This window comes from Choloepus didactylus, chromosome 21, assembly GCF_015220235.1.
Source record: "Choloepus didactylus isolate mChoDid1 chromosome 21, mChoDid1.pri, whole genome shotgun sequence".
Lineage (NCBI taxonomy): Eukaryota > Metazoa > Chordata > Mammalia > Pilosa > Megalonychidae > Choloepus > Choloepus didactylus.
The window spans coordinates 40,273,797-40,287,579 of record NC_051327.1 but is presented as its reverse complement, the minus strand read 5'-3'; the positions used below and the strand labels follow the sequence as shown (position 1 = coordinate 40,287,579).

The 13,783-nt window shown below is 43.9% G+C and overlaps 1 non-coding gene across 1 annotated transcript; it reads right to left on the bottom strand.

Moving 5' to 3' along the window:
- Nucleotides 1-1,964: 1,964 nt before the first annotated feature.
- On the bottom strand, nucleotides 1,965-2,036 carry TRNAT-CGU. The gene has a single exon. It is a non-coding gene; the product is annotated as a tRNA-Thr (tRNA).
- Nucleotides 2,037-13,783: the final 11,747 nt, after the last annotated feature.

The following is a 13,783-nucleotide window of genomic DNA, read 5'->3' as shown; positions in this document are numbered from 1 at the left end:
TAGTGTGTAATGTTCAAGGTCTAACCCCTCAACCCCCCCCCCCAAAAAAAAAAACCCACTAAGCACTTCTCCGTGTGAGTATGTACCCTTAATTATTTTGGGCAATTTTTTTCCCATAAGTGGTGTCATGTAACTTGCCTGGGGGCGGGGGTGAGGGTGGGGCGTCTGAAAATGGAAAAGGATTAGGAGCCATTCTTTGGATTAGGGGGTGTGGAAGGTTGAATTATGTACTCCAGTTTAGTTTAGACATGTTCTTAATCTTAATCTGAAACCTTGTGGGTGGGAAGCTATTATAAACAGGAACTCTTGAAGATGTTATTTTTAGTTAAATTATGGCCCAACTGAATGAGGGTGGGTCTTACTCTGGATTACTGAGAGCTTGATAAAGAGGAGCCAGAAGCAGGAAGTCACCAGGAGCTCCGAAGAGAAGGGAGAGGGACAAGAAAACCAAAGATACTGGACTACCTGTCCAGGGGAAGTGGCTTTTTTTTTTTTTTTTTTTTTTTAAATTAACGAGGGAGGAAGTAAGTGCTCTTCTGTGGCATTTCAGTAAAAAGAAATGAATGAACACTCCAGTGGAAGAAACCTCAAGCCTCCTTTCTGTCTTAATTTTGGGTCTTTTAATTTGCCTGTGCTCTAACAGGTTATCTTTGTGTTGGAGAGCTTTGGGGGTGATTTAGGAAAAAAAAAAAATTACACAGTTAATACAAGCAAACATCCTTGTAGAGAATCCAAATGATGTATAAGTTTGCAGGGTAAGACGTCAAGGAGTCCTTTCAGAAGCTCTAGGGTAGTACTTCTCTCCCAAGAGGCAACAACTTTATTTTGGTGTGTGTCCTCCTATCCCCTCGCTACTGGCTACTCTCTGTGGGTTCGGGCCACGCAGCTGCAGCACCACGTGGGAGCCTGTTAGAAATGCAAACTATCGGCCCCACCCCAGATTGACTGACTCCGAGGCTCCGAAGGTGGGGCCCACCAATCTGTGTTTTAGCAAGCCCTCCAAAGGATTTGGATGCAAGTTTTAAGTGTTGGAGCCAACCTCTCCTCCTGTGATCGCTTTCCTCCCCGGATCAGGAAAGCCGGCCCTCCGCACGCACGAGGAGCGCCATCACAGCGTTCTCCAATTAAGAATCTCAGGTTTCCCCAGTTTCGGTCAAGCTGCTTTCCAGATTATAAATACGCCAGTTACTGGAGGCTGGAGTCTTTAAATGCAGCCTTTTGTGTGCAAGGAAGGCACGCGCGAGATGACGCTGGTTCCAGATACCGAGGCCACCTCGACGGCTCGTCTCTGCCAGCTGCTTCCCAAACGTCAACGCTGGCCGCACACCCATTTTACAGAGGGGGAAACGGAGGCGCAGAGAGAGGTTTAGATTTCCATGGCAGAATTGCTCTCGAGTGCAATGCCTACAACGGATTTCCTTTTAAAAATAGCAAGCCAGATCCCAGCTGACTCGGGTGCGGGGTGTGGACTCGTTGTCACGGGCAACTTTCATAAAATTGGATTTTAATTTTCAGAAAAACAAAGTGTCTCTTAAGTGCCATCAGATGCAGGGTTTTGGCACAAAGAATGTTGGGCCTTCGCTGGGGTCGACGCTCGTTATCTACCTTGGCCCCACGTACTCGAGGAGATCCCGGGCCTTGGAGTTTGAGGCCCTGCACACCCGACAACTTTTCTCAGAGGAAGAGTCGCCCGGGATGGCAGCGGACGATGTCTGCAGCGAGCCGAATGCCGCGCTGGCCGACTTTGCAGCAAAGACCGGGTGGGGCTGGACCACCCAGAGTTTTTACCTTTGCAAACTCCAGAGGCGAGTTTGAACCCACACTGAGTGAAAACGGTTGGTGCCGGCAGGGACGCGGTGCTAAGGCACTTCAATTTGCAGTGCATGGGGCGTAGATCGCTACTCAACACTCTGGAAAGTGGTCCCACCCCTAAAAAGTCTCCTCCAGCAGAGGGAGCCCACGAGAGGCACGGACGGGGTTCGAACCCGTGATCTTCGGTTTACGAGACCGACGCCTTACCACTTGGCCACCGCGCCTGCGTTAGAATAATGCCCCGGCGAACCTGTATCCTGGCTTCACTCCCTTGAGTTTACCCCGCGGGCGCGAGCCCGAGCGCAAGCGCGTCCACCCGACGCTTGCGTGGTCCCGCCCCTCCCCGCGGCCGACAGGCTGAGGCCCCTCGAGAGCGCGCGCGCCGGACACTCTCCGTGGACTCGGTGTTCATCTAGGCCCGGGGGTCGCGGAAGCGCGTTCCACGGGGTCCCCGGCCCCCATCGGGGGCTCCAGGCGTCTCGCGTCCCGGCACGGCTGGGGGCGGCGCGCTCGGAGGCCCGACGGCCTCGTCGGGAGGCGGGTCTGGGACTGGGAGGCGGGCAGGATGGTAGCCCGGGCCTCAGAGATTGGGGTTCGAATCCCAGGTCGGGATATTGTGCGCGATCCCGGGTGAGGTTTCCGCGAAATCGCGCGGGTGGGGCGCTGCCCGCCGGGGACGCTGAGGCCCCGTGGCAGGTCCCGACCCCCGGCCGGCCGTGGCGAGGGTGGGAGGAAGGCCGGACCACGGCTGCAGCAGACGCTCAGCAAGGCTTCTGAATGAATGAATGAGTTTCACGAACTCAAAAGCCCAAGGCTCCTCTTCTCATAGATCACATACCCACTGTGCAGCCCATTGTGTGTCCCTGGTCCCAGGCCAGCAGTAGCTGGCAGCTTGCTGGCAATGCAGACTCTCTAGCCCGGCTCCGGCCCTGCTGAGTCAGAAGCCGCGGGGGCGGAGCGCAGCCGTCTGGGTTTTAACGAGCCTCGGCGGGAGAAGATGCCGCACGCTCGAGTCTGACACCCACCGCGCTGGGCAATTCATATGCGTGTTCATATTAATATATTCAAACGTCCGCTTTTAATACAAATGAACTGACAAAGTTCTCTGCACTTTGAATTTCCACGAATTAATGTATGTGTTCATTAATACAATGGCTTGTGATACGTGATGTAGTACAGTCACCACAATAATAGCATACATTATTTGATAAATATCGTTAACAATTTCTATTACTCTTTAATTTGATAATGATATTTTATAGTAAGTTATAATAAATTATATACTATACTTAATGTCATTATGCATGGGTGGATTAACTTATACTCTTTAATAGCTGCCGGTTTTCCACTGAATGGCTGTACCACAATTGATTTCCTTGGTGTCTGGGAGGTAGGCATTGGGTTGTCTGCAGCTTTTTTTTTCCTGGCACAGAACCTTCTGCCACGTGTCTTTGCTGGTACCAGTGATGCAGTAGGGTATATGGGGACCTATTCAAGAATTTTAAGAATATCCACGGACCACCCATGCAGGCTTATAGGCAAATAGAAAACTTAAAAACACCAGGAAGTTGTGCTCATCAAGACAACATAAATGTCAGGTTCTTGGTAGGTGAGTTTAAAAGGTACTGACATTTATCCCTAGACACTGGGAATCTAACCTCTAGACACTAGGACTAGAACTCCGAGACACGAACCCCTGGGTGCTTGGGGTCTATGTGCAGTTCCCCAACTACAAAACAGAACAAAGCTAAAACTGAAGGACAATTCTGGAATTAAATCATGTATTACTGAGCACTGCTTCTGACTAGTCGATGATAAGATTGGGTCCACTGCCTCCCCCCCGCCCCCCACACACCTTTTTTGGTGTTCATAGGGCTGTTAAATTATTGTGCAGAAGTGACAGGGGCGTATAAAAAGTGAAAAGAAATGATCAAATGAGAGAAAATCACATGGGGCTGAGCCCAGAACTGACAAGCAGGTACAATGGAAATCAGATTCTAACAGGTACTTTCTTTGGCCTTTCCTTCTAAGGGAAGGGAGGTGGTTGAATGACTTGGCGGCTCCAGGCATGAAAGAAGGGGCACCTTACCGCGATGGGCAGGCTGGATGGTGGGGTGCTGTGGGCTGGGTGTGATGCCTGAGGTATCCAGACTGAAAGAGGCTTTTCCGAGTAGAGAACACGGTGTTAGGTGGTGTGACCTGACTTCTCTACTGGTTTAAAGGGGCCCCAAGTAGATCATGGACCCCTGGGTGGGGGATCTGTCCTGGTCTCAGCGTCTCAGAGCAAGTGCCCCCCCCCCCCACAGTAGGATTTCAATAAATATTGTTGCAGGAAACTTCTCCACTGGTGCCCTCCAACCACGGTGCCAGGCAGTGTCTAGCACTGAACTGCCAGTGAGTCCTTCCCTGAACAAGCTGAAACCTTCAACCCTCAGTGCTCAGGAATTGTGCACTGTTTACCCTTAACGAATGAACTTAAATCAAGCAAACATTTCCTGAGCCCTTACAGGGTCCCTGGTGCTGGTGGGACCCGATGGCACACAGATAAAGGTAGCAGGATCCTAGGTTCCCCCTGAGAATGGAAATGCTAGGCTGAGAAGCCAGGGTCAGCCCAGGCAAAGGATGCTTTGAGAAGTCTGGGAAGGTGACATTTTAACTGAGAATGTGTCAAATTGATCTGGGGACAAAACCAGATGACAGGATGGAATACTTTTGAACTTTTTGTTTCATCATATAATTAAGTTGCCTGGGTCTGAATAATTTATAAGCATTCACATTTCCTTTGTGTTGAAACTTAGTCACTTTTTTCTATTTTAGAAAAAAATATATATATAGTCTTTTTTTTTTTTCCCCCTCTACCTCTGTTTCCCTGCCCCTGTCTCCGAAAGCAGGAATTCTTAACCCGGGGCCCATGCATTCAGGACCAGGAAATCTGTGAATCCCCCAAAAGTATATGTAAAATGTGTGTGTGTGTTTTTCTGGGACAAGGATGTCACAATTTTTATCAGGTTTTCCAAAAGGTGTCCTGAAGTTCTTAGAAGCTCTGCCTTCAAGTCTTTTTATTTCCTCCCTCCCACTGGTGCATGATTTTCCCAAAACCCACAGAGGTGAAATAACCTTCGGAAGGTGCTCAGCCACAGTTGAGGTTGCTTGATAAATCATTCCCAACCAGTTCCACAAAGATGTCTTCCTTCCAGACACTCGCTTCTCCCAGGGATGAGGGTGCTCCAGTCGGCACCCAGCCAGCCCTCCATCCTGCCTCCCCTCATCTGTGCCTGCTGCCCATACAGCAACAAGGGCCCTTGTCTCGGACGTTTGTTTTCCCAGCACTTCAAAGGTTGTGTGTACTTTTTTCACCTGCAGCCTCTCAAACCTCGACTGTGGCCTGGCAGCACCTCCCACACTTAACCGAGCCCAAGGTCTACCTGCAGAGCTCATTAAAATGCAGACTCTGATTCAGTAGGTCTGGGCTGGGGCTGCAGGTTCTGCTTTTCTCCCAGGTGATGTTGCTGCTTGATACTGGCCCAGGGAGCTTGGAGAACCACTGTGCAGAATATTCTTGGAGAAATTCATTTACTTGTGCAAGAGGGGGAAAAAAACCCTCAGGCTTGGATGTTTAGGTACCTTGAGGAATTGACAGACAGGCTTTTTATTAATACCTTACCTAAAGATTTTAAGAGAGCTAGCTTAGCTCTGTTGGGTAATCCCTACTCCCCCAGGCGGTGCGAATGCATTCCTGGTGATGGACAGTTGAGAACCCAGAGACAGCCGGGCTGAGGCTGAACTTGGCCCCCTTTCCATACTATCTAATAAATTAAGTTCTGTGATTTTGAGCAGGTGTAGCCACCTCAAATGCTTGGTGGGGCTGGGCAGGTTGTATAAACCTGTGATCTGGGTGGGCATAGGACACAGGGAGGGTGGGGTCTGGGGCCAGGTGATGCCATAACCATTTTACAAATTCCATAGACTAGTTGGCTTAAACTATATGTGCTTCAGTTTGCTAAAGCTGCCAAAATGTGATGTATCAGAAATGGGCTGGCTTTTTCAATGGGGTTTTATTAGGATACAAATTTGCAGTTCTGAGGCCATGAAAATGTCCAAATTAAGGCATCAAGGGGAAGATACCTTCTCTGAGGAAAGGCTGTTCGCATCCGGGGTTCCTCTGTCACAGGGGAAGACACATGGTGAAGTCTGCTGGTCCTTCTTTCCTGGTTCTGGTTTCAATGGCTGTCTCCAAATGTCTCTGGGCATTTCTTTCTCCTATCCTCATAAAGGACCCCAGTAAAGGGATTAAAACCCACCCCGAATGGGCTGGAGCACATCTCAATTGAACTGAAAGGTCTCACCCACAATAGGTCTGCCCCCACAGGGATGGATTATGTGGGGTACATAACAGCTCCAAACCAGCACAATATGAACTTCTTGTCTCCTAGTTTTGGAGGCTAGAAGTCCTAAATCAAGTTGCCGGCAAGGCCATGTCTCCCCTGAAGTCTAAGCATTCCTGGTGGTAGTGGCAGGCCATCCATAACTCAATCTCTGCCTCCATCCCATGGCCGTCTCTCGCACCATCTGTCTCTGTCCAAATTTCTTTTGTTTATAAGGACTCCAGTCATAGTGCATTAAGACCTACCTTGATTCATTGTGGCCTCACCTATACTAACAGGATCTTCAAAGAACCTATTTTCAGATTGGTTCACATCCACAGGACTAGGGGTTAGTTAGGACTTGAACTTGTCTTTATAGGGGACATGGTTCAATCCATAACAGATGATTTCTAGTTCCTTCACATCTTTCATATGCTGTCAGGCTTTTTGGTTTTAGCAATTCTGGGGGCATATAGTAGTATTTTGGTGTTTTAATTTGCATTTCCCTGATGACTGACGATGTTGAGTACTTTATCATATTGGCCATTTATGCATCTTCTTTTGTGAAGTCTCTATTCAAATATTTTGCCCATTTTTATAGCTTGTCTTATGAAATCAGCAGGGTTCTTTGTATATTCTGCATACAAGTCTTTATCTGGTACATGTATTGTGAATATTTTCTCCCAGTCTGTGACTTGCATTTTCATTTTCTTAATGGTGTCTTTCCAAGTGCAGAGGTTTTTAATTTTGATGAATTCTGATTTACCAATTTTTATGTTTTACACTTTATGCTTTTTGGGTCCTATTCTTATCTACTGAGGTCACACAAGTTTTCTCCTATGTTTTATTCCAGAAGTTTTATCACTTTTGTTTTTATATGACCCGTGATGAGTTTTCTGTGATCCATTTCAAGTTAATTTTTGTGTGTGGGTGGTATAAGGTAAGGCTTGATGTTCATTTTTTGTGGTTGTTCCATAAACATTTGTTGAAATGATTATCATCTCCCCATTGAATTGTCTTGGTACCTTTGTCAAAAATCAGTGGACCATATATGTGTGGTCTGTTTCTAGACTTTGTATTCTGTTCCATTGATCCTTATGTCTATTTTTATTCTAATACCACACAGTCTGGATTATTGTCTTTATGATAAGGATCAAAATCAAGGATTGGAAATCCCCTGCCTTTGTTCTTTGTTTAACAAAATCCTTTTGCTTATTCTAGTAAAATATTCATTTAAGTTTTAGACTGAGCTATCAGTTTTTGCAAAATGCCTTCTGGGATTTTGATCAGGATTGCATTGAATCTATAGAAGAATTTGCGGAGAATTGATGTCTTAACAATATTGAGTCTTCCTATCCATGAATATTTCATTTTCCAGTTGTTTGTTGCTAATGCCTATGAGATTCTTGTTTTGTTTTTGTTTTTGCCTATGAGGTTTTTTTTTTTTTTTTAATTCTAAATTCCATTGTTTGGGATTTTTTTTTTTTCATTTTTATTGAGATTGTTCAGATACTGTACAATTATCCAAAGATCCAAAGTGTACAATCACTTGCCCCTGGGTACCCTCATACAGCTGTACATCCATCACACTTAATTTTTGTCCAATTTTTAGAAACTTTTCATTACTCCAGACAAGAAATAAAGTGAAAGATGAAAAAAAAAAAAAAAAAGAAAAGAAAAGGAAACTCTAATCCTCCCCTATCCCTAACCAACCCCCCTCAATTGTTGACTCCTAGTATTGATATACTACATTTGTTACTGTTTATGAAAAAATGTTGAAATACTACTAACTGTAGTATATAGTTTGTAATAGGTATATAGTTCTTCCCTATATGCCCCTCTATTATTAACTTCTAATTGTATTGTCATACATTTGTTCTGGTTCATGGAAGTGATTTCTAGTATTTGTACAGTTGATCATGAACATTGCCCACCATAGGATTCAGTTTTATACATTCCCATCTTTTGACCTCCAACTTTCCTTCTGGTGACATATATGACTCTGAGCTTCCCCTTTCCACCTCATTCACACACCATTTGGTGCTGTTAGTTATTCTCACATCTTGCTACCAACACCCCTGTTCATTTCCAAACATTTAAGTTCATCCTAATTGAACATTCTGCTGATACTAAGCAACCACTCCCCATTCTTAAGCCTCGTCCTATATCTTGGTACCTTATATTTCATGTCTATGAGTTTACATATTATAATTAGTTCCTATCAGTGAGACCCTGCAATAATTGTCCTAATGTGTCAGGCTTATTTCACTCAGTATATTGCCCTCGAGGTTTTGTCATCAACCCATTTTTTTTTTAATATGGTTTTGTTCACTCACCATACATTCCATCCCAATTAAATAATCGATGGTTCTCTGCATGGTCATACATTTATGTGTTCACCACCTTCACCATTATCTATATAAGAGCATCTACATTTCTTCCACAAGGCAGGAGGGAGGGTCAAAGAAGGTAGAGAGGCAAAAGAAAGAGGAAAAAAAAAGACAGCTAGGAAGCAGCGAAAGGAAAAATAACCTTAAATCAAAGTAGAATAAAGAATCAGACAATACCACCAATGTCAAGTGTCTAACATGCCTCCCCTATCCCCCCCTCTTATCTGCATTCACCTTGGTATATCACCTTTGTTACATTAAAGGAAGCATAATACAATGATTCTATTAGTTACAGTCTCTAGTTTATGTTGATTGCATCCCTCCCCCAATGCCTCCCCATTTTCAACACCTTGCAAGGTTGACATTTCCTTGTTCTCCCTCGTAAAACAACATATTAGTACATTTTATCACAATTGTTGAGTACTCTAGATTTCACCAAGTTACACAGTCCCAGTCGTTATCTTTCCTCCTTTCTTGTGGTGTCTCACATGCTCCCCACCTTCCTCTCTCAGCCGTATTCATAGTTACCTTTGTTCAGTGTACTTACATTGTTGTGCTACCATCTCCCCAAATTGTGTTCCAAACCACGCACTCTGTCTTCTATCACCCTGTAGTGCTCCCTTTAGTATTTCCTGTAGGGCAGGTGTCTTGTTCACAAAGTCTCTCATTGTCTGTTTGTCAGAAAATATTTTGAGCTCTCCCTCATATTCGAAGGACAGCTTTGCTGGATACAGGATTCTTGGTTGGCGGTTTTTCTCTTTCAGTATCTTAAATATATCACACCACTTCCTTCTGGCCTCCATGGTTTCTGCTGAGAGATCCGCACATAGTCTTATTAAGCTTCCTTTGTATGTAATGGATTGCTTTTCTCTTGCTGCTTTCAGGATTCTCTCTTTGTCTTTGACATCTGATAGTCTGATTATTAAGTGTCTTGGCGTAGGCCTATTCATATCTCTTCTGTTTGGAGTACGCTGAGCTTCTTGGATCTGTAATTTTATGTCTTTCATAAGAGATGGGAAATTTTCATTAATTATTTCCTCTATTATTGCTTCTGCCCCCTTTCCCTTCTCTTCTCCTTCTGGGACACCAATGATACGTACAATATTGTACTTTGTTTCATCCTTGAGTTTCCGGAGACGTTGCTCATATTTTTTCATTCTTTTCTCCATCTGCTCCTTTGCGTGTAGGTTTTCAGGTGTTTTGTTCTCCAGTTCCTGAGTGTTTTCTTCTGCCTCTTGAGATCTGCTGTTGTATGTTTCCATTGTGTCTTTCATCTCTTGTGTTGTGCCTTTCATTTCCATAGATTCTACTAGTTGTTTTTTTGAACTTTTGATTTCTGCCGTATACATGTCCAGTGCTTCCTTTACAGCCTCTATCTCTTTTGCAATATCTTCTCTAAACTTTTTGATTTGATTTAGCATTAGTTGTTTAAATTCCTGTATCTCAGTTGAAGGGTACATTTGTTCCTTTGACTGGGCCATAACTTTGTTTTTCTTAGTGTAGGTTGTAATTTTCTGTTGTCTAGGCATGGTTTCCTTGGTTATCTAAATCAGGTTTTCCCAGACCAGAATAGGCTCAGGTCCCAGAGGGAAGAAATATTCAGTATCTGGTTTCCCTGCAGGTGTGTCTTAGAAAATTGCTCCACCCTTTGATGCCTCGGGTCACTGTGCTTTTCTGCCCAGCAGGTGATGCCTGTTAGCCTGTAATTCTTGACTGGTGTGAGGAGATATGGCCGTGTTCCCCCAGGCTCTGGGGTCTGGTTCTGAATGGAAAGGGCCCCACCCCTTTCCTCCTAGAGAAGACAGACCCCCCAGGTGGAGGTCATTAGCATTTCAATGGTCTCTCTCTCTCTGCTTGTGCTGTCTCCACCCTTCTCTGCTTCACAGCCCTGGAAACCGAAAATGACTGGGGCTTTCTCCACTGAGCCAAAAAAGAAACAGATAGTCCCCTTCAGACCCAGTCCAAGGCGACCCTCCAGCTCTCCCAGGTCAGTCGTCACCCAAAGCCTCTGTCTGTTTTTTGGGGGTTCGTACCTGTAGTGAGCAGTTCACACTCGCTACTTATAACCCCAGTTGGAGCTCAGCTGAGCTGTGTTCGCTTGCTGGGAGAGAGCTTCTCTCTGGCACCACGAGGCTTTGCAGCTCGGGCTATGGGGGAGGGGGTCTCACGACTTGGTTCCTCAGGTTTTACTTACAGATTTTATGCTGTGTTCTCGGGCATTCCTCCCAATTCAGGTTGGTGTATGATGAGTGGATGGTCTCGTTCGTCCCCCTGCAGTTATTCTGGATTATTTACTAGTTGTTTCTGGTTTTTTGTAGTTGTTCCAGGGGGACTACTTAGCTTCCACTCCTCTCTATGCCGCCATCTTGCCCCTCCACTGTTTGGGATTTTATTATGTGAGTTTCCTGTGATTTCAGTGGACAAGTAGCCAAAATGATTATGATAATGTTGTTCACTTTCTTTTTGCATGCCATCCGAACAAAAATCCCTGCCACGGGTAGGAGTTGTGTGGGCCACTGCAGAACACAGCAAGATGACAAATGAGGCGAGTTCACAGTCCTGTAAAACTGCTGGGACAAAATTCAAAAGAACCTCCCATGATGGCAAGCTGTGGTGGCTTGGAGTTATGCACCTCAGGAAAACATGTTCTTAATCCATTCCTGCGGGCACCCGTTTGTAAATAGGCCCTTTGAAGACGTTATTAGTTAACGTGTGACCAGACTGAATGAGGGTGGGCCTTAACCCAATACGGCCGAAGTCTCTGTAAGCAAAGGAATTGAACACGGAACGAGAAGCCACAGGAGCAGACCCAGAAGCTGGAAGTCAACGGAACCCAGAGGAGAAAGGAGAAGATAATGGTATGTGCATTGCCACGTGACAGAAAAGCCAAGGACCCAGGATTGCTGGGAGCCAGCCCTGGAATACCACGGTCTTCCGGAAGAAAGCATTGCTTTGCTGATGCCTCAGTTTTGGACTTCTAAGCTCAAAACCATGAGCCAATAAATTCCCATTGTTTAAGCCAACACACTGTATGGCATTTGCTTTAGCAGTTAAGAAGCTAAAGCAAAACTATGCGCAAAATGTTGTAGAGATGAAAAGTAAATTTTTCTGCAGAAAAAATCGTCGTACAGAATGCCTTCTTATCACCCCACGAAATCTATGTTTGGACCTCTAATCTAGAAAAGTATCTTTAAATTGGTTCACTCCAGAGGCAGCATAAGATCGAGTTGGCAGCTATGAATAATAAAACTTTCATTCTTATATTATCCAGGAAGTCATTTTGAGCTTGAGATCAATCAATCTATCATCCGTCTGTCTACCTGTCTGTCTACCTGTCTACCTACCCACCTACCTATATGTATATAAACATAAACATACGTACACACAGATATACATATATATGTACATATTTACACACAGATAGATATAGGTATGGATATAAATACAGACATATTATGGCTTTTTTCTAGGCTTTGTGTTCTTGATCTAGGTTGTAGTTTTGTTTGTTTTTTTAACTGATACAAAGTTTTGTGGATTAGTGCTTGCTATTTAGCCATCTTCCTCATATACTCCCTTTTGAAAATCTAAGAGTAAAAGCAGAATATAAATGGTTAAAGACGGAATATATGTTATGAAGTTTAAAGCAACTATTCAAAAATGTCATCTCCTGTCATCAGGCACCAATTATCATTTCCCCAGCTTTTGGTGTGGGAGGTGATTATTCCCAGGGCTGTTCTTGGCAACTTGAAAAGATAAATGGGTGGAAGGAAATGAGAACAAATGTGATGATGAATTTACTTATACCGCTGATCATACCTTTTGCATTGTTCCCTTGTGGCTTTACTTTAGTGCTGAAAACTCAGGTATAAAAATGTTGAACATGAAATATGACCTTTCCCTTCTTGCTCATTCCATTTTGGACACATTGGAATTTCATTCATGAAAACCAAAAGGGTTTTTTCTTTCTTTGCATAGGGTTCGCTTTTTGTGTTGTACAGTTCTATGTTTTTTTTTTTTTTTTTTTAATTCTAGTAACATACATACAACATAAAACATAAACATAAAGCCTAAAATGTAACAACATATAACATAAAATATATATACAGATACAACATAAAATATTTATATACAACATAAAATATAGCAACATATAACAATATAACAAATATAACAACATATAACAATATAACAAACATATAACATAGAGTATAGTAACATAAAACAAAATTTCTCACTGTCAAGTATACAATTCATCGGTGTTCATTATATTCTCAATGTTGTGGTACCATCATCACTATCTGTGCCAGTTTGGATATATGATGTCCCCAAAAAGCCATATTCTTTAATGCAATCTTTTGAGGGGAGACATTAATCTTTTAATTGTTTCCGTGGAGATGTGACTCAATCAACTGTGGGCAAGGATATATGGATGCTGCCCATTCAGGGTGGGTCTTAATTAAAATCCCTGGAGTCCTGTAAGAGAGCTCACAGACAGGAGGAGCTCAGAGAAGCTGAGAGAGACTTTGGGAGAGATGCTTGCTGATGCTTAGAGATGTTGGCGACATTTGGAGATGCTAGCCCAAAGACATTTTGGAGAAAACCGTTTTGAAACCAGAATCCCAGAGCAAAGCATCAACAGACACCAGCCATGTGCCTTGCTGGCTAACAGAAGTGTTCCAGACACCATCAGCCACTCTTCAGTGAAGGTATCTTCTGTTGATGCCTTCGTTTGGACACTTTTATGGCCTCAGAACTGTAAATTTGTGACCTAATAAATCCCCTTTATAAAAGCCAATCCATTTCTGGTATTTTGCATAACAGCAGCTTTAGCAAACTGGAGCACCATCCATTACCAAAACTTTTCCATCACCCCAAACTGAAACTCTCTACCAGTTATTAACTCCCCATTCCCTACCCCCACCCTGGCTCCTAGTAACCTGTATTCTAGTTTCTAACTCTATGAATTGCATATTCTAAGTATTTCATATAAGTGAGATCATACAGTGTTTGTCCTTTTGTATCTGGCTTATGTCACTCAACATCATGTCTTCAAGTTTCATCCAAGTTGTTGCATGTATCGGAAATTCACTCTTTATTAAGGCTGAATAATATTCTATTTTGTGTATATGCCATATTTTCTTTATCCACTCTTAGAAATTGGGTTGCTTCCATCTTTTGGCAATTGTGAACAATTCCACTGTGAACACTGGTGTGCAA